Source organism: Peromyscus eremicus, chromosome 19 (assembly GCF_949786415.1).
Source record: "Peromyscus eremicus chromosome 19, PerEre_H2_v1, whole genome shotgun sequence".
NCBI classification, from domain to species: domain Eukaryota; kingdom Metazoa; phylum Chordata; class Mammalia; order Rodentia; family Cricetidae; genus Peromyscus; species Peromyscus eremicus.
In genome coordinates this window covers 66,865,097-66,884,758 of record NC_081435.1, presented here as the reverse complement: position 1 = coordinate 66,884,758, position 19,662 = coordinate 66,865,097, and positions in this window count along the sequence as shown.

Genomic DNA, 19,662 nt, shown 5'->3' with positions numbered 1-19,662 from the left:
ATGTAAGTGTGTGTGTGTGTGTGTGTGTGTGTGTGTGTGTGTGAGTGTGTGTGTGTGTGTGTGTGTGTGTGTGTGTGTGTGTGTGTGTGTGTTTGGAAGGGTTTTTTAACATAAGGCCTGGCTATGTAATTCAGGCTGACCTGAAGCTTGCTATGTGTAATGCAGGCTGATCTCAAACTTGCAGCAATCCTTCTGCCTTAGCTTCCTGAGTTCTGGGATTGCTGGCATTGATCACCACACCTGGTTCCAAAAGACATATTTTAATATAATAATACGTAAAACCTATTGACTGCTTACTATGTGTTAGATACTATATTAGTAATTTGTGTGTATATATATATATATATATATATATATATATATATATATCACCCTTATGTAGTACTTACTCACCAAACACTTGATGAGAATTTGTTATTTGATAGTATATATTTTGTCACTGAGAGTATAGTAGTAAAACTATCATATTAGTAAGTAATGGAAGTTTAATACAAAATATATTTGTAGCAAATGAGAAATAGGAAAGCCAAGCAAGAGGAAGGCTGTATCACTTAATGATGAATGGTGGGCTTCAAATTCTCAATATATAAACAGGGGAAATCTCACATAGACATTAACTTTTAATTGAATACTGAGATACTTGGGAAGTTCAGTCATACCTTTAAGAATTCTAGGCAAAGAGGCTTCTAAGAATGAAGGCAGATATATGAGGATCATGCCCAGCTTATATGTCATGCTCACCATGTCCTCCATATACCACTGATGTGTCAGGAGACCATAAGGAAGGACAATGTGGCTGAGGAGCACACACAGAGTAGTCAAGATGGAGACCCACAGTTGGAAATATAAGAAGAGATTTTACCTTTTACTGAATTAGAAGTGTCAAGCCACTAGAGACTGTTGAGAAAAGTGGCATGATTTTATAGCTTTTATCAGGATCATTTGGGCTGCTGAGTGGAGTTCAGCTAGTATGAGGGACAAGAGCCTAAGTCAAGAAATGAGAGCTTGCAAGAATACCAGTTAAGAGTAGACATGGCTTGGATCAGAGTCATAACAGGGCTATTTTCAAGATAGAGGGTTAATTCTAGTTTTGTGTTGTTTGTGACTATGGTTCTTCCTTGAGTAGCCAAAAGTGAGGTAATGCTGCTGAGTGAAACAGACAAAACTACAGCAGAAACTGTGAGCTTATGGATGGATATAGGCCGTAAATAACAAATCTTAAATCAGATTGATTAGTGGCTGGAAACAGGAGGCCATGCTACTTCATCCACTCCTTATAATGCTACGAAGTGGTTTCCAATTTCATACCATTTTAATACTGAAACAACAAGGCCTTAAATAAGTAGAAATGTGTATTAGTAGAGCCAGACAACTCCATATGAATTACTCTGGGATTTGCCTTCAAGGACATTTTACCCTTAGGGTCTGGTTAAGGAACGGAAAAAATTACCTGTCCATAATAAGGGCTACTGCTAACTATCAGTAAACTGAGATATCATTTCCTGCCTTTAAAGTAATCAAAATATATAGCATTGGTGGGCTTGGTTTCTGGAGGCCCGTTATGGGTCAGTTTTATGCTTAGGAAGTCAGAATGCTCACCCCTCATTTTCCCATGTTTGAAGCATTCTTAAATCTCATGAAGAAATGCTGGTGTCCAGTGTATACCATCTCTGGGTCATTAAGAGACTCTGTAATGCTTTGACCTCTTTCAACCCCCTGTTAGCACTCTGTGTTGTATCTCCTATAACTATGAATTTGAATTAATCATTTCCCTCCATGTGGAGGGTTTCAGTCCTTGATCTCACCTTTGATCTGTCTATCCACCCCAAATCTTTGTCTCTTTCCCACTCTCACTTGCATTTTCTGCTATCTACTAGGATCCTCCCTGTTCCTCAAGGAGACACATTTAAAAAATAGTGTAGCTCTAATCCCTTCATTCGAATGAAGAGGAACATAATGTAAATTAGAAGGTTTTGCTCTAAACCTCCCAGATTTCAAATGCACACATCAATTTTCTTGTCCGTAGTAAGAAGTCTGGGGAAAAAGTAAACAGTGGGAAAAAGTAAAAGTTGAATATAAACCTAGTGATCACCCATGGCGAAGTGATGCGTCAGTCTTGATTCAATGGACCGGACAGAGAGCCTGGGTATCACTGACATTGACGCTCCTTTTCTTGCTTTTCCCTCAAGCCACTCTCAGCTTTGTCTCTAACGATGCTCAGAGGAAAATGCTTCCCAGTCTGGGAGATGCATCTCAGCTACAGCTCCTGAGAATGCCGGAAGTCTACTCGGTGCAGATTCCACCAGCGAGTTTTACCTTCTCAGTAGTCACTCTCTCAAGAGGCCTCCCAGCAATCCATCCGTTCAGCTCACCCCTGAATGCACTGTGAGCAAGTTGCTGGCTACCTCTCCCAAAAGGGCATTATTAATGGACTCTTTTCAAAAGCAGAGATAGTGCTCTGGAAAATGCAGTATTGATTCACCCCTTCTCTCTCACTGTTTCAATCACTGCTCGTTTGAATGGCTTTCATTTTTAGCAACAACGAGAGAATCTTCGAAGAAAAGTGTTTTATAGGATCAGCCTGAAATAAAATCACCGCTCAATTTAAGCTCTGAAAAATACTATTGATATTTTAATAGAAGTTTGGAGAACCTATTGTGAGCTCAATAATAGCTACAAGGAGTTTATACACAGAAATCATACTTAGAGTTCGTTTTATTTCTTAGGCAGTGTGTGTTAACAGCAAATAAAGGTTTAAAGCTTTGCTCACTGCTGCACTGAACACAAGAGTCTCAAGAGTGTGGAAATGTTCAGAGTTTCTCAGAGTGGGTAAATACCTTTTTATGAGTCAAATGGTTTGTCTCTAATTGACCCTTGCAGAAAAGGCCTGGGGTGGTTTTCTCCTACGCTCTCTCTTTGCCCCGTTGGAATCAGGAAATCTCAGCTGTCTTATGGCCCAAAGACCTGTAGCCCATGGAGTCATATTACTTTCTGACTCACACCAAAAATAGCATGACTTAACAGAGATGGCACAGGCTCAAACATTTCCCCTTGATCAGCACCTGGAGTCTTTTTTTAACCCCCCCCCCCCCCCCCGCCCCAGCTGGCATATAGTACTGATTCTTTTCTCCATTTTCCTCTGATTTTCTCTAAAATGCCTATGGCCCTTCTCAATTCAGAATTTCATTGTTCTGCACAAACATACTCACTTGACAAGTATAGCAGTGATGTTATTGTATGAATAGGCACTACTTAGCATGACAAGTACTCTGTGGTACTTATGAGTACTTTTAGGGTCATTATGCATACTCAGAAGACTTTATAGCACTATGTGGTTCAGAAATACAGACAGCACCAATCTACTTGTTTAGGAGATGTGCAAGTACAAAACATGACCTAGCTCCTACGGTAGTTGTACTGAATACAACTCACATTTTAGACGATGGAAGAAATTTGAAATTTGCACAGATTGGCCTTGATATTGAGAAACATAGACTGGAACTCCAGAAAGAAGGTGCGAGGAAAAAAATGGAGAGGTACTCAATGTGTCTGGGAAAATGTGAAAATTAGTTTTTTAAATGTATGAGAGAATCAGAAATAGGATGAGAAAGAAGATGTTTCTGAGTTTGGAGAATCAAGTCTATGATTTTACTATGCTCCATGGAGTTAAAACACAAACAAACAAACAAAACCCTTAATCAGACTGGGTAATAGTGTAACAGATACCATGAACAGCTCGACACAAGGGCCATTGTGGACTCCAAGGGTAACTATGAAATGGTGAGGTTAGAAGTTATTACACAGAATGCCAGACCAGCTGACCAGCTCATTACTTTGAGAATGAAAACAAGAGTCAGTCTGAAAAATATCGAGGAGGTTGTGATTGACTAAACATGGGGGGCAAGGAAGCCAGAGTAACACAAACCGACTGAAATGCCAGTAGTAGACAAGAAGGTCAGAGAAGCTGACTGGAAGCTTGTCTGGAATGAGGAGGACACTGATAGATTAAGGTGTAGAGCCTAGTGCTGGAGACAGGGGGTTTGATGGAAATCTTTCTCTCTCTCTCTCTCTCTCTCTCTCTCTCTCTCTCTCTCTCTCTCTCTCTCTCTCCCCTCTGCCGCCTTTGTCATCTCTTTCTACTGTTTTGTTTCTTCCATTTAGGACCTCCAATTTTTTCATCTTGCTTAGAATTGCTAGACATGAGCCTATAGTCATCAGATTTTTATATGGAAGCTTCCATATATATAATGTATTACATATATACACATATATACATCAAATACACATCCACATACATATACATATACAAAGAGTTAAGATGGAGTTATCCTATAATAAGGTGAAGTACCCCTACTAGATACCACAGGCTAACATTTAAAAAACCCTGATGCTAGGGTTTCTCTTTTGGAGTTGTTGACCATGGAGATGTTATAGACCACCCCCACCACTTTTTCATTTACCAGTATGTCCTGAAGTATTGTTGTTAATGGTAACTCAAGTTGTTATATATGAATATAAAAGTAAGATGAAGGTTATATACATACTTTGAGAAATGCTTGAGGGGAACAGAACCAAATCATGGATAATATTGTTATTTGGCTACTAGTATATATCATCTTTGTACTCTTATGAAAGTTAAATGTTTGCTAAGGCTTCCCTTTCTCTCCAAATATAAAGGGAAATGAGGTGGGAATGAGCCCCTGGGAATGATCTGAAGTTGCTGTTGCATGAGTTGCTGAGTATTTTATGGCCTGCACTAGGGTCCAAGATAAAATGTTAGAACAGTTTATATTAGTTTGCATGGATACCTAAACAGCCATTGGGGTCTCCCAGAAACAGCTTTTAAAGTTGGATGCTCATAGATGGAATTAAATTTGTTTCAGGATATAAAATTTCATTGGAAAAATAGTTTTGTTAATGGAAATCACAGATGAGTAGGGAAATTTTTGTGTTTCATAAAAATGTTAAAGGAAAAGAGGTGAGAAATGCTTTAAGATAAAAGGAGATGTGGGTCCTTTTTAGCAATGCATAATCATTTGCTTAAATTTAATTATATACCAGTTGTAAAGAGCAAGTCTGATTCTCTCATCTCACCCCAAATTCTACACTAACATTTTGGCATGTCTAATGAGGACTCAAAAGCCTTTCAAGTAAATAAAAATGCATTGGTCAAGGTGTTATTTGAATAAAATAAATATTCACATCTATTTATATCCCAGAGAAGATAATGTTTTCAAAAGCATCACTAATAAGAAACAAATCTCAAGCATAGAGGAAGGTTAAATTAGCAGAGCTCCAAGCCATCATTGTCTACCATTCTGAATATGACAATCAATTAGAAATCCTGCTAAAAGTAACTTCTGTAAGAAATGTCAGCCTTGAACTCCAATTGCACACTTCTGTAACATATCAGTGTTAAGTAGGTGTGACATGTAGATACTAAAGTTCAAGGAAATGAATTGTCTCTTCTTCATTTCATTCATTCCCAGCCCAAGCCTCTTCAAGTTGGATAAATCTGTAGATGTGATGAGTGTCACTCATGTAACAATGTTTCCCAGCATGTCCGAGAATTGGTCTTCAGGGTTCAGTTCAAATGCTTTCAGCAATATGCTTCTCATTTGCTTGACAACATATATTGTTCCTTGGTTAGAAAGCTTAATTATTCAAAATGTCTTCCTCAAATGGGGGCAAAATCACGCCCACCCCCCACAGTATCCACCAAATGATCCTTTTCCTGTTTTCTAGCACAATTCAAAATCTATTGCCATTCTGTTTACCCCGTCCACTTCAAATAACATCCTTGTGTTGGGGCAAGGTGACCCCTTCTGTGTAGAAGAGAGATGGTTGGTGCTTCAATCTAAAAATGAGTCCAATTCTTCAGGTTCAGTTACTACTTCTGAATGAAAAACCCCTTACTCCTGTGAGCCTTAGGCTCCAAGTCATTGCAAGAGAGATAAGGGTAACTGAGTTCAACATTTCTTTGGGTTGTGTGTGGATTATGTCGAAAACATATTTGCAAATTCATTCCTGCTACTCTAACATGCACAACAAATACAGACTAATCGATTTTGAGCATTTCCTCTAGAAATCGGACATCCATTGTTCTCATATTTACAGGCTTTTCTTCAGTGATTAGCAACACTAAAGAAAAGCTAAAGTCGCGTTCTTTCCAATTGCCACTACTCTGCTTAATGCAGTTGATTGGCTGAGTTTTACAAGTTCAGTGATAAACTGGAGGATTTTCTCACTTTAGTTATACTGTTTACTCATCTAAACCTAGATGTTTCCTATCACAGAACACATTACACTTTTTCTTGTTGATAATTCATATTATACTAAAAGTTATTTTAAAATAGATAAAGTTTATGCCAACAAGATTAAATTCATACTAAAAGAGAAATGACAGGAGTCAGGGGACATCTGATTATTTTCTTTAGTTTTCTTGAATTGACTTATTCAATAGAAGCCGCATAAAAATCTTAAATATAGGAATATGTGCTTCAGATGTAGGCTAAGGTACAGATTAGAAGTCAAATGACAATAATTTCTTTATAGTAAATGGCTCAGGACAGTAACTTAATCAGCAGTATTTATGAGCCATTTAAAATACATGTAGCTTTGTTCATCATTTCTAGGGAAACATGATTATTAAATCTGATAACATTTGCATATGTAAACTATTATAATTAGATGAAAGCTTTCTCCTTCTAATTCTAAAGGGCATTTGCCAGATGTATTAAGGAAGATTAAATTGTCATGTGCAGGTTACTGTATAAGATGTATGCAAATTAAGATGCTCAGGGTTTTATTTTGAATGTATCAAGGAGCAGAATGCTGATGCCAAGTGTGGATCACACTAATTGGACACAGTAATTGAAAAAAAATTGTTAATAACATAAAGAAATGAGTACTGCAAAGCTAAGTGAGAAAATTAACATTAAGTCCAAGAAGTTTGAAGAATTAAAGTCTTGGAAATGCATATGAGGAATGTTGGGCTCAGTATGTGCCCATGACCAACATGTAATCCCAGTACTGAGAGGGTAAAATGGAATGATCCTGAGTTCAAGGCCAGTCTAGACTACTCCATAAGACACTGCCCTAAAGATAAAAAAAAAAAAAAAAGAAACAGCAGAAAAAGTGGTTCAAATAAACCACTGGAATTCAGGGGTACGTGTAGTACTTGGTAGTACACATTACAAATGCTATAGAATTATAGGATAAAAAACAGGCAGAGAAGGAGAAATGAGGCAGGTTTTCAACACCAGAATTCAACATGACTAGTCTAAAAGAAAAAGAAAGCTGAAAGAATCAGTCACATCCCACACTTAGAGGGTTTCTACTGCCAAAAAACAAAACAAATACTTCTAGGAACAGGACTAGAAATTGAACTAAATGAGAAATAATTGTTGAACCCTATAGTGAAATAAGGCATCTGCTGGAGGAGCAAGAATTATAACGCCTGTGTATGTCAGTTCCAATTAGACTCAACTGCGTGTGATGAAAGAACCCAAGAAAAATAGTGTAAATATAATAAAAGTTGAACTTTCAGATTTTAAAATCTGCAATATAGAAAATTATAAATAATAAGGGAAATCTGCAGTTACCAGTTTTTTCCATTTTACCTGCCTTAGAAGACCATTGTCTCAAAAGACTACTAGAGTGTCAGCCACCACAGAAGCATCTCTACAAGCAAGTCAGAGGAGTAGTTCTTCTCTACTCAAAGGCTCTTTTCCCAAACTACACGTGTCTGAACTCCATTTCATTAGCTGCCATTACTTGGTAACACATTTTCAAGACAAACTAAGCAATGTCTTCTAATAAACTCAAAGAGAATCAGTATTAGAACGCAGTGGATTTCTCTTATATATTATTACATAGGAATGTCAAAACATAACAGTGACATTTCTTGAGGGCTAATTATATAGCAAAATCCTGCATAAAGTCTCCTACAAGTATACCATTTCACAATGATCCTTAATTAATATTCCTCCCACTTTATAAATCAGTAACTCAAGGCAAAGAACTTTAAATGCACTTCAAAGTCATCGACTTGGAAAAGAGAAGTAACTAAAAGTTGAGTTTTCCTGTTTCAGAGACTCCAAGTTGATATCTACACAACTGTATCTATGATCAAGTAGAAGTGAAAGACATTCTCAAAAGGCTGCCTTTAATAATTAAGGCAATATTTTTCCTTAGAAAAGCAGTTTATAAATATGCTCCCACTCACCTGAGGGATAATTTAACATTATAAGCATCTCAGAATCTGTAAGCAAACAGATATAAATGAAAACAAGTAATAAAGGACAGATGCAAATTCAACTCTGGAGAGAAGTAATTAATGAGGGGGAAGGAATACAGAAAAAAACTAGCAAAGAATGGAGGGGGAAATAGAAAAAGATAAAAGAAAAGAAATGTCATTACAATATTAGAAGAGATTTGAAGTATCAACAAGATGAGAGAATGTGGAGGAGGAAAAGGAAGCTAAGCGAAAAGAAAACGAACTTCTGCACCACTGTGCATGCTAGCGACAGCTACCTTCTGCTCATTCTCTCTAACTGCTCCAATGGCTGGAAATAATATTCCATCTTAGGCAATGAGTGAGTTTGTATAGATAGAAGAGAGTTTCAAAGTGAAATCGGATATTATGATTCATTTCAAAAGAGAAATTCCAAACATTTTGTTTCTTAAGGAAATGGACACTTTGACTCCTGAGACTTATGACCAATCTGTCTACAGAGACAGACTTGTCAGTTGAATACTCAGTGGAGGGGCAAGAAAGTCAGAAATGGAGTAATTCTATGTATACCTCATGTAAAATTTGTAATAATCACTGTAGTCTACAAGGTCACAGGTTCAATTTTTGTTTGATGATTGGATTTGCATTGACACATAAAGTGGTAATGCATTTGCTTTGATGGTAATGGCTGAGTGCAGAATGAAACTCTTAGATAAATTCCATACTTCTGATGCCTAGACCCTAGGCACAGTAGTTGCAACACTTTAGCCCATGAGAATGATAATAGCCAACCATAATACACAGAAGTATCAGGAATTAGGGCTATATAACTCCTTGATAATGCTTTGTTACATGTAATTTTAGAGAACATAGAAATAATAGGAGGAGATAATGGGAATAGCCAAGCTGTCATATGGTCATCCCTACCTCAGCGTGGGGGAGATTTCTAAAAATACCTCTGGTTTTAAGACATATCATTGTGGATCTACCACGAAAAATTCTCATGCTACTTTATTTTTCTTCAGTATCTAAATGAAACAATATAAATACAACTTGTATTCAGAATCTAAGCCAAACTTTCCTAAAGTAGAGGAATAAAGAGCTTCTGTACCCAATATTAAATGTTGCATCTTCAATAGTAGATTAAGATTCAATAATAATAAACTTGAGAATGCACCCAACAGTAAAATGGATTTGATTCTGATGGCAAAATGCTTGCAATATTGCAAAAGCTTTGCTATTTAAAGTCTCATAGCCTGGCCCATATGTGTTAGTATGTAGAGAGAAGGAATGGGAACATATGGAAGGCTTCCAGGTGCAATAGGAGATTAGAAATCTCTCTATGTGACCCAGTAAAATAAAATAGAATAATATGTAGCAATAAAATGAAATAATATGTAGCAATCTCCATTGTTGCAAGCTGTAAACAGACTTATCAACCCAAGCAAATGAGTCATTGAAGAAATGAAGAAATTTTAAAAGTCACGTAACAGAAATAAAGCAAAAAAAAGAAACAAAATGAGTATTAAAGAAATTAACATGAAAAACCATAGAACATACACAAATTAATGGAGTTAGAACAACACATTACTGAGTTATGAATGAGTCACTGAAGAAATGAATGAATTTAAATTTTTTTCTAGAGCTTAATTTTTCTCCATTTCTTCAATGATGCATTCAATGATAAAAATAGTTTTTGCTAAAATCATGAATAAAGATACAAGAGTGTCCAACATCTCCATGTGATTCAATGTAGTGTTTGAAGTCTTAGGTAGAGCTATAACATATAATAGGGAAATAAAATGAACATGAATATGAAAGGAAAATGTTAAAGCATTCTTACTTGGGCCTGGTGAGGTGCCTCAAAAGGTAGATGGGCTTCCCATCAATACTGATGATCTGAGTTTGATCCCCAGAATCAACAGAGTTGAAGAAGAGAATGGACTTTCAAATGTCCTCTGACCTCCAGACACATACCATGGTATGCATGTGCGTGCGCATGTACACACACACACACACACACACACACACACACAAAATAAATAACTAAATGAGTAATTTTCCTCTATAACATGCATTATCATTTTCTTAATTGCTGTGCCAAAATAAGTGAGCGAAGAAACTTAAAGAAAAAAGATGTGTTTTGCCTCTCAGCGTCAGAGCCTAGTCCATTAGGTTTTGACAAGCATGACAACAGGAACTTGCAGAAGCAGATCACACTGTGTCTACAATCAGAAATCAGAGAGTAGACTGACTACTAGTGCTCATCTCTCTCTTTATTTGGTCTTGTAATAAAGTGGGCCTTTCCTCCTCTATAACTTAATCCAGAAAATTCCTCACATACATGTCCAGATATTTACCTTCTTGGCAATCTTCCAATGTGATAATAAATATAAATCATTACATACAAGTAACATGCTGAAAAATTAAAAATCTCCATTAACAATTGTTAAAAGAAAAATATAAATAACTAAGAGTAAATCTAATCAAGGAAGTTAAAGACTTCTACAGTGAAAACTTTAAAACATTGAACAGAGAAAATGAAGAAGCTACTATAAGATAGAAGGATCCCTGACCCTATAATCAGGGGTTAGAAGAATTACTAGCTGTGAAAATGGCTATAATACTCAAAACAACTGATCAATTCAATGGAATACCTATCAAAATTCCAATACCCACTCCTGACAGAAATTGGAAAAACCATATCAAATCAAACTAAGCAAAAAAAAAAAAAGTCAAACCTTACCAGATTTCAATTTTTCTATAGAGCCATTGCAAGAAAAGTAGCATAGTGCTAGTATAAATAGTAGGTACACAGAGCAAAGGGACAGAGTAGAGTACCCAGAAACAATCCTTAACAGCTAAAGGCACTTGGTTTTTACAAAGATGCCCAAAAAATGTACAGTAGAGAAGATAACCTTTTCAACAAATAGTCCCACCAAAATGGGATATCTTTACATAAAAAAAGGAAATTAGATCCCTGCCTCTCTTCCTATACAAAAATCAATTACAAAAGGATCAAAGATCTTAATGTAACACCTGAAGCTCTAAAACTAATAGAGTGGAAAAGTGGGAAAAACACTTAAAGGTATTGACATAGATAAGTACTATTTGGGACTCCCACCACTCAGATTATATCGCCAAGAGCTGACAAACGAGACTTTATGAAATCGAATGACTCTTTCACTCAAGAAAAAAAAAATAACAGCTGAGTGAAGAGACAGCCTACAGAATTGGAGAAATTATCTGCTATCTATCGCTCTGACAGAAGATGAATACCTAGAATATAAATAAAACATAAATAATAGGATATCAAACAAACAAATCAATAAATGAGTAATGGAATTGACAGATAGTTCTCAAAAGTACAAATGGCCAGTAAACATTTTAAGATATTCAAAATCACCTTCTATAAGAGAAATTAAAGTGAAAAAAATATACTATGTGGTAATCAATGTCAGTAGCAATAGCCTACAATGTCTTGGAACTATCTCGGATAGAATCCAATATAAAAAAACATATCCTGGATTAAAAAACCCGAGTAAAACTTGAAAGAGGGCTTCTCACTTATACCTTGTGTTGGGGTTACACCGACTTACATGCATAACAGATTTATTTTAGGCAGATATTTAATAATATGATTCCTTATGACTTTTTCAGATGTCCTTACTGTTATTTTAGCCTCTCCCTATCTTCTTGTGTGTTTATTTTCCTCCATTCTCCCTAATTAGAGCCCCCATTACCTCATTATAGGCTATTGCTATTTCCCTTGGCTGTTCTCCAGGGCTAGAAGATGAGTCACCATTGCTGCAGACACCGTGTACTTCAGACACAGGGTCCACAGGACCTGAGATGGGTCTGACCTGAAAGACTCCTCCATGAAGACTAACTTTCATGGTACTAGAAGACTTCATTCAAGTTTCTGCTGTGGGATGGTCTGTATGTCAAATGTGTTGCTGATTGGTCAATAAATAAATCACTGATTGGCCAGTGGCCAGGCAGGAAGTATAGGTGGGACTAACAGAGAGGAGAATTGAGAGAACAGGAAGCTGGGTGGGAGAGACACTGCCAGCCGCCACCATGACAAGCCGCATGTGAAGATGCCGGTAAGCCACGAGCCATGTGGCAAGGTATGGATTAATAGAAATGGATTAATTTAAGCTGTAAGAACAGTTAGCAAGAAACCTGCCATGGCCATACAGTTTGTAACCAATATAAGTCTCTATGTTTACTTGGTTGGGTCTGAGTGGCTGTGGGACTGGCGGGTGAGAGAGATTTGCCCTGACCGTGGGCCAGGCAGGAAAACTCTAGCAACAAGTTTCCAAAAGAGAGAAACAACCAATAGTCTTAGCTAACTATGATACCTATGAATCACAAAAATGATTAGCATGATACAACAACCCTAAGGACACAATGGTGGTATGCATACCTTGGTGGTAACCAATAGCTCTCTAATTAGACTTGAGGCATGCTCATCAAGAAGGAAATCATTCCTGGTACTGAAAACCTAGCCAGCTACCTAAACCTAGTGAAATTATGGATCTTGAAGGAGAGCTAAACACACTTTCTTTACTGATAGTGTAATTCCTAACTATATTCTAATTATTTATCCTTAGAAGACCCACAGACAAGTATAGTTCTCATCCTTCATTAAGGAAACTTCTTTTGCAACAGAAGGAGACCATTACAGAAAACCATAACCAAGCAAAATGTAGAGATGTTGAGCACAGTCCTAACTGATACTTCTATAACACAATGCCTGAACCTAAGCATCAGAGATTATTGTAATAAATATTGCAAGAGGCATAGGATCAGGGACTTTGCAGTGAGATTGTGTCTTCTAGAAATGTCTGAAGCTATACCCATGAAATCTCACCAATGTGGCTGCCTAAACATAAAGTGAACAAGGATAACACCATTATACATGTTAACACGGAAGGTAAAACGCTCACAAGGCCTTGATCCTAGACAAAGAACAAAGAAAAACTAAAGAAAACTGAGAGTGGGAGAAATAGTCTTCCCCAGGGCAAAGCCCACCAATTGGTTATCCAATACAAAATTATCAGCCCTAAAAACATACGCAGAAGGAACATTATACTGACTGAGTAGGTTAGGCAGGTTGTACACACACACACACACACACACACACACACACACACACACACATATGGAAAGAAAGAGAAAACACGCTGTGATTCCATCTCACTCCAGTAGAATGGAAGACATCAAGACAACAAATAACAGCAAACATTAGTGAGGACGTGGAAAGAAGGTAACTTTATTAATATTCTGTTGGTGAGAATTACAGCAGCCCAGCTGCTAGAGAAATCAGGATGGAGATTCCTCCCAAGACTAAATATAGCCCTAACGTATGGCCAAGCTCAACGATTTCCTAGTACTTCCTCCAGAGATGCCAAAAACAACATATTGCACAAATAATTTTATACCAATGTTCATAGCAGGATTCTTTAACAAGGCCAAGTTATAGAAACATCCCAAATGTCCAAGAATAGAGGAAGAGACAAAGAAAGCATGATTTAGATACACAGTGTCATATCTTATAACCACAAAGAAGAATGAATTCATTGTCATTTATAGAAAATGTATTCAGCTGGAGATAATCTTATTAAGCAAATTAAGTCAATCTTAGACTAATAGCACATTTTCTCTTATTTGTCATTATAGCTATATAAAATCATATGCATACCCACGATAGGAAAGTAGAAGCAAAACTAGAGTACAAGGGAGATGATGTGGTAAGGAGAAGATTTTGGTATGGAGGGAGATGCTTGCGTGAAAATAATCTTAGGGAAACCTGTATAGTTGTTTTTTTTTTTTTTTTTTTAAAAAAAGAAGGAATGTAATCATAAGATTTAGGACTTGGATGATTAGGAAAAAATTTGTAAGGAAGTAGAAATCACTGTCATGTAAAACATAAAGGGAGGTAAGCTTTAGTTTTCCTTCTATGTCCCAAACCTACTAAAAAGGAGGAGCTACTTTACTATTTAGTATTCAATCCTTTCCTGCAAGTTAAAATCCCTGTTCAATTTTATAGGCATTTATGTAAAATGAGTTTCTTCAACATATTTCATATTTACATATACACAAGTATGTATATATAAATTATTTTTAAATTAAATTTAATTGGAAAAATCCAAATTTTTCTCTACTTTATTACAAGTTTTTTGTTTGTTTTGTTTTTACTGAAATAACAGAATATAATACCAACAAGTTGCAGAGATGGGCTGCTCCAGATTTAAGAACCATGTCTTATTTGAAATTAATTTTTCCTGTGTTTCAACCAGCACATAATGAAAACGGTGTCCTCTAAGCCCAGCAGGCATTGCTGTCCCATCCTATGCCGGGTGAGCACACACTGTCAGCTTAGTCCCAACAACCGTCTTTAGAGCAAGAGCCGAGGTCAGGCACCTCAGCCCAGATCATGTCAACTTGCCATCCAGGTATTGGATTCATCAGTTTCTGTGTCAATTTAAAGGAACTACCTCCTGTTTTGAAGTTAGAAAACAAAGTTTCACTGTGCTAGATCTGGCCATAGCTTTTCCACAGGCACCCATAACCTGAAAGGGTCATATCTTATCTGAACAACTTTTTAATATTCTGAGTGACACAAGTAAGTATTGTCTTTTCATGGTAATAGTAATTCATTCTTTGTACTATAAAATATTACAATGTTAAAAGATACCAAGCATGGGAGGCAGTATTGTTAAATAAGTCCTCACACTTCCACAGTCACATCAAAAATTAATAAACCATCCAGATGTTTTCTGATTTCTCTATATTACCTCACTTGAATGAATTTTTTTTTCTGCTAGTATTTCAATTGCAAGTGGATCCTAAATGACACACATGTGCTCACCTCAGATAGGAAATCCATGACAGACCCAAGTGTATTTACCACTGTGATGGTTGTTCTTGGTTGTCAACTTGACTGTATCTGGAGTTAACTAAAACCCAATCAGCTGGGTTCTCTTGTAAAGAATATTTTTTCCTTAAAACATCTGAATTGGGAAGACCCACTTCTAATCCTGTTTTTTTGAGGTTGGAAGACACACACATTTAATCCAGATCTTTTAAGGTAGGAAATCCTCTTCTAATCTGGACCACACCCGCTGGCAGCCAATATGAAAGACATGGAAGAGGAAAGCTTGCTCTCTGCCTGCTCGCTCTCACTCTCACTTAGTAAATCCATTCCTTCACTGGCATTAAAACCAACTTCTTTGGAACTCTGGCATATACTGAAGGTCATCTGAGACATCAAGTCTCGTGGACTGAGCAACTACTGGATTCTTGGATCTTCCATTGTTAGATAGCCATTGTTGGACTAGCTGGATCACAGCCTATAGGCCAGTCCAATAACTTCCATAAGTTCTGTTCCTCTAAAGAACCATGACTAACACAGGCTTTGGTAACAGAAATTGTTCTAGAGCAACAGAACCATAAGTATAAGAATGAATTTTTAAGTATATAGACTAGGCTTTCCAATTTGCCAACACCTGTGTTTACTGAAGCCTCTCTAGTCACTGAAGCCCTTCCTGGAAGCTTAGAGTGTAGGAAAGTCCATGTTCTGAACTATATTACAAACTTAAAGAGACAAATTCATTTGACTATCCTAATTCACCAATTGTGAGAGGCAAAGGATTTGGTGACTCTGTATATAAAACTTTTGATGATTTGTGAAAAAAATAAGGAAAACGATGTGGTCAGACACTCCTAGCATCTGTAGATAAATTGGCAAAGAAAAGGAATAAGCTCTGTGATACAATTAACCAGCTTCTATCATCTCAGAATATGGTCAAGGACCACAGTGAACTCAGTGATAGAAAGGACTGGCTACGGAAGCAGTATAAAGTTTATATAACAGTCTAAAGGTTTCTAAGTGCACCCTGGAAGAGAATCTTCTCTCCAGTAGCTACAGAACTCAAATTGCAGAAAATCATACCAAAGCCTTTATTATAAGATTGGCTGAATGATAGAGAAAATTCCAGTCCCAGTCTCAGTGTTGAGTGTTGGTGGTTAAGGTGAGGGCATTGATTGTTAGGAATTCTGTAACTTGGGTTGAAGCTGTGTGGGAGGGCCTTACTGAAACAGAACTTTGAAACATCAGACTCACTCGGGTGTATCTCACCTGAGGAAATAGACCCTCCTTCCTCAGCACAAGATGCTCCCACCCACACTCACTAAAGTGTTGCCTTTTTTCCCCTGACCAGTGGAGTGAGGGCTATTAGAGCTGGAAAGGATTAATGAAGTCTTTAGAATTGCCTCTGCCAGAGAAAGCAGTGAATCCAAAAGAGTATTATATCCCTGGAGGAATTGCAGAAATTAGTGCCACCATCAAAGATTTGTAAAATGCATGGGTGGTGGTGCATATCTCCCATTTAACTCTCCAGTCTGGCCAGTGCAGAAGAGAGATGAATTATGGGGAATGACAGTTAACTATCGAAAACTCAGGTAGTTACTCTGGTTATGAATTTGCCTTTCCTGCATGCAATGCTCCTGCCAAGACCGCCATCTACAGGCTCACAGAATGCCTTATCCATAGTTATGGTATTCCACACAGTATTCCTTTTGATCAAGGAACTGACTTCATAGACAGAGAAGTGGGACAAATGGGCCCATGATCATGGTGTCCACTGGTTCATGTTCCCACCATTCTGAAGAAGCTGGTCTAATAGAAAAACAAAATGGCCTTTTGTAGACACAGTTATAGTGTCATTTAGGTGGCAGCAGCCTGGAGAGCTGACACAGGGTTCTCCAGGAGGCAGAATATGCTTTGAATCAGCTTCCAATATATGGTATGGTTCCTCCAATAGCCAGGATTCACAAGTCCAGGAATTAAGGTGTGGAAAAAGATAGTTTGACTCACAATCACTCCTAGTAACCTACTAGGAAAATTCTTGCTTCTTGTTCCCATGACATTAAGTTCTGCTGGCCTAGAAGTTTTGGTTCCAGAGGAGGTAGCACCCCTGCCCAGAGACACAACCAACATTCCACTGAACTGGAAGCTCAGATTTCCTCCTGGCCACTTTGGGCTTTTGATGCCCTTAAGCCAGCAGGCTAGGAAAGGAATAACGGTTAGGAGGTGTGATTGAACCATATTATCAGTGGGAAACTGGGTTGTTTTTCCCTAAGGGAGGTAAGAAAGATTATGTCTGGAGTGTAGGGGATCCTTTGGTGTGTCTCTTGGTTCTACCATGTCCTGTCATTAAAATAAGTGAGACACTACAAAAACATAGTTAAGAAATTATGACAAAAAGCACAGACTCTTCAGGAATGAAGGTATGTATCACTCTCCCAGGAAAAGAGCCAAGATCTTCTGAGGTGCTTGGTAAGGGTAGAGGGAACACAGAATGGACAGCAGAGGAAGGCAGTTATAAATACAGGTAAGGTCACGCGACCAGTTGCAGAAATGAGCACTATAATTGACATGCATGTTCTGCCATATTTTGTTAAGAATGTGTTTATACAGATGTTTGTGTTCTTTCCTTGATTTCTTTATTTCTTTATGACATCAATTAAGAAACTGTCAGTGGTCATCATGTTTAAATTTGTGATACTACAAGAATGTCCCTCAAGGGACATTGCCACCTAGTCTAAAATTTAAAATGTGTTTGCAGTTGTACAAAGGATAGTCATATCATGTTAGGCATAATTATGACCTAGTTATTGTTTTCACTTGGAAATTAAGCATGACATAAAAAAAACCATGATTGGTTGAGTTGACAAGGGTGGACTTGTGATGGCTATTCTTGGGTGTCAACTTAACTACATCTGGAACTAACTAAAACTCAAGTGGCTGGAAACTCCTGTGAGGGATTTTATTCTTAATTAAATCATTTGAAGTTATTTTCTTAATTAAGTTACCGACTTTTAATCCTGATCCTTAGATGTAGGAGGGTCTCCCTCTAATCTGGGCCACACCTCCTGCTGGCAGGCAGCCTGTGTAAGAGTATGGAAAAAGGAAGCTTGTTCTCTCTGCCCGTCTCCTCTAGCTCTCGCTGGAGCCTACTTGCTAGAGCCCACTTCTCTGGAATTCTGGCATATACTGAAGACCACTGAGACCTTCAGCCCCATGGACCGAATAAACACTGGACTGTTGGACCTTCCACTCTAAGAGTGTGCGTGTTCTATAACTTTTGTTCCTCTAGAGAACCCTAACTAATACAACCACCAAAGTCCAGTTTGGTGAACCAATGAGTTTTATTGGGATTACTTACAGGAATATGGGTGAGGGGTTACTTACAAGAGCAGAACTGACTCAAAGACAGTTGCATTACCAAGGCCCACCCTAGTCTGGGTGGGAGCTCACAAAATCTGGGATATCTGGAGCACTCTGCCCAGCCCGAAACAGCTCAACATGTTAGAGTGTCCTTTCCAGGTGCCTCAACTGGCCCGAACCTCTTCCAGGCATCTCCACTGGTTTCTGCGTTTTCTAGGTAGCTGGTCTGATCTCTCAGGTTTTGCTTTGTAGTTGGGTTTTTCTACTCTTGCAGGGAGGGGCCTAGTGAATCTGGTCAGCTTCAGAGACTTCCCAAAAGAGTTTTGAGTTGCCACCTTTCTACTTAAGGGGCTTACCTGCAGGACAGAATGTTTCAATCTGGGAGGAAACCATTACAGAACACAAGGTGTTTCTATTTATTTTAATTGCATTATGATGAAGATGTATATTTGAATGGGAGGATATGTGTGCCACTGTATTCACATGGAGATTATAAGCTGGTTCTCTTCATCCAACTTTAAATGGATTCCAGAATTCAGGTGCAGCAAGAGCCTTTACCCATTGAGCTGCTCAACTGTCCCTGGTAACTGAAGTGAAATGGCCTTAAAGAGAAACATATATGCATCAGCTTCTCTCCCATTCAAACAAGCTTAGAAAGATGTCAATTATGATATTTAAAATTGTTGGGAATAATTTAAACAGACGTTTTGTGATAATTAGGAAGAATAGTATAGATTTGTGTTAGGATATTTTAACCTGATATTAATACATTTAGATATTTAAATTGTTCTTATTTTGTTGATTATGGTAGAATATTAAAGTTGTGGGGTTTCTCATTTTTTTTCTTTTTTTTAGTGCCTTTTGAGTTAAACATACAGGAAACTGCAGAAATTGACATGAGGGCTCACAATATTAAAACCTACCATTTATTCTTCTTTTGTCAATAATTAAAAATGATTCCAAATCATTGCAGTTATAAGTATCATAGTATGTCTATAGCAGCTGTGTTTTCTTGAATAATTCTCTTAGAATATATGCTTTGAGTCAGATAAAGAGTTATATAAAATACATTTATATTTTATTTATTAATGAGTTACTTTCCAAGTTGACTAGCTTCACATAATAAATGCAGTATTATTATTTTCCCATTTCATATGAAAATTTAAAAAGTTTAAAGAAGGTGTAAGCC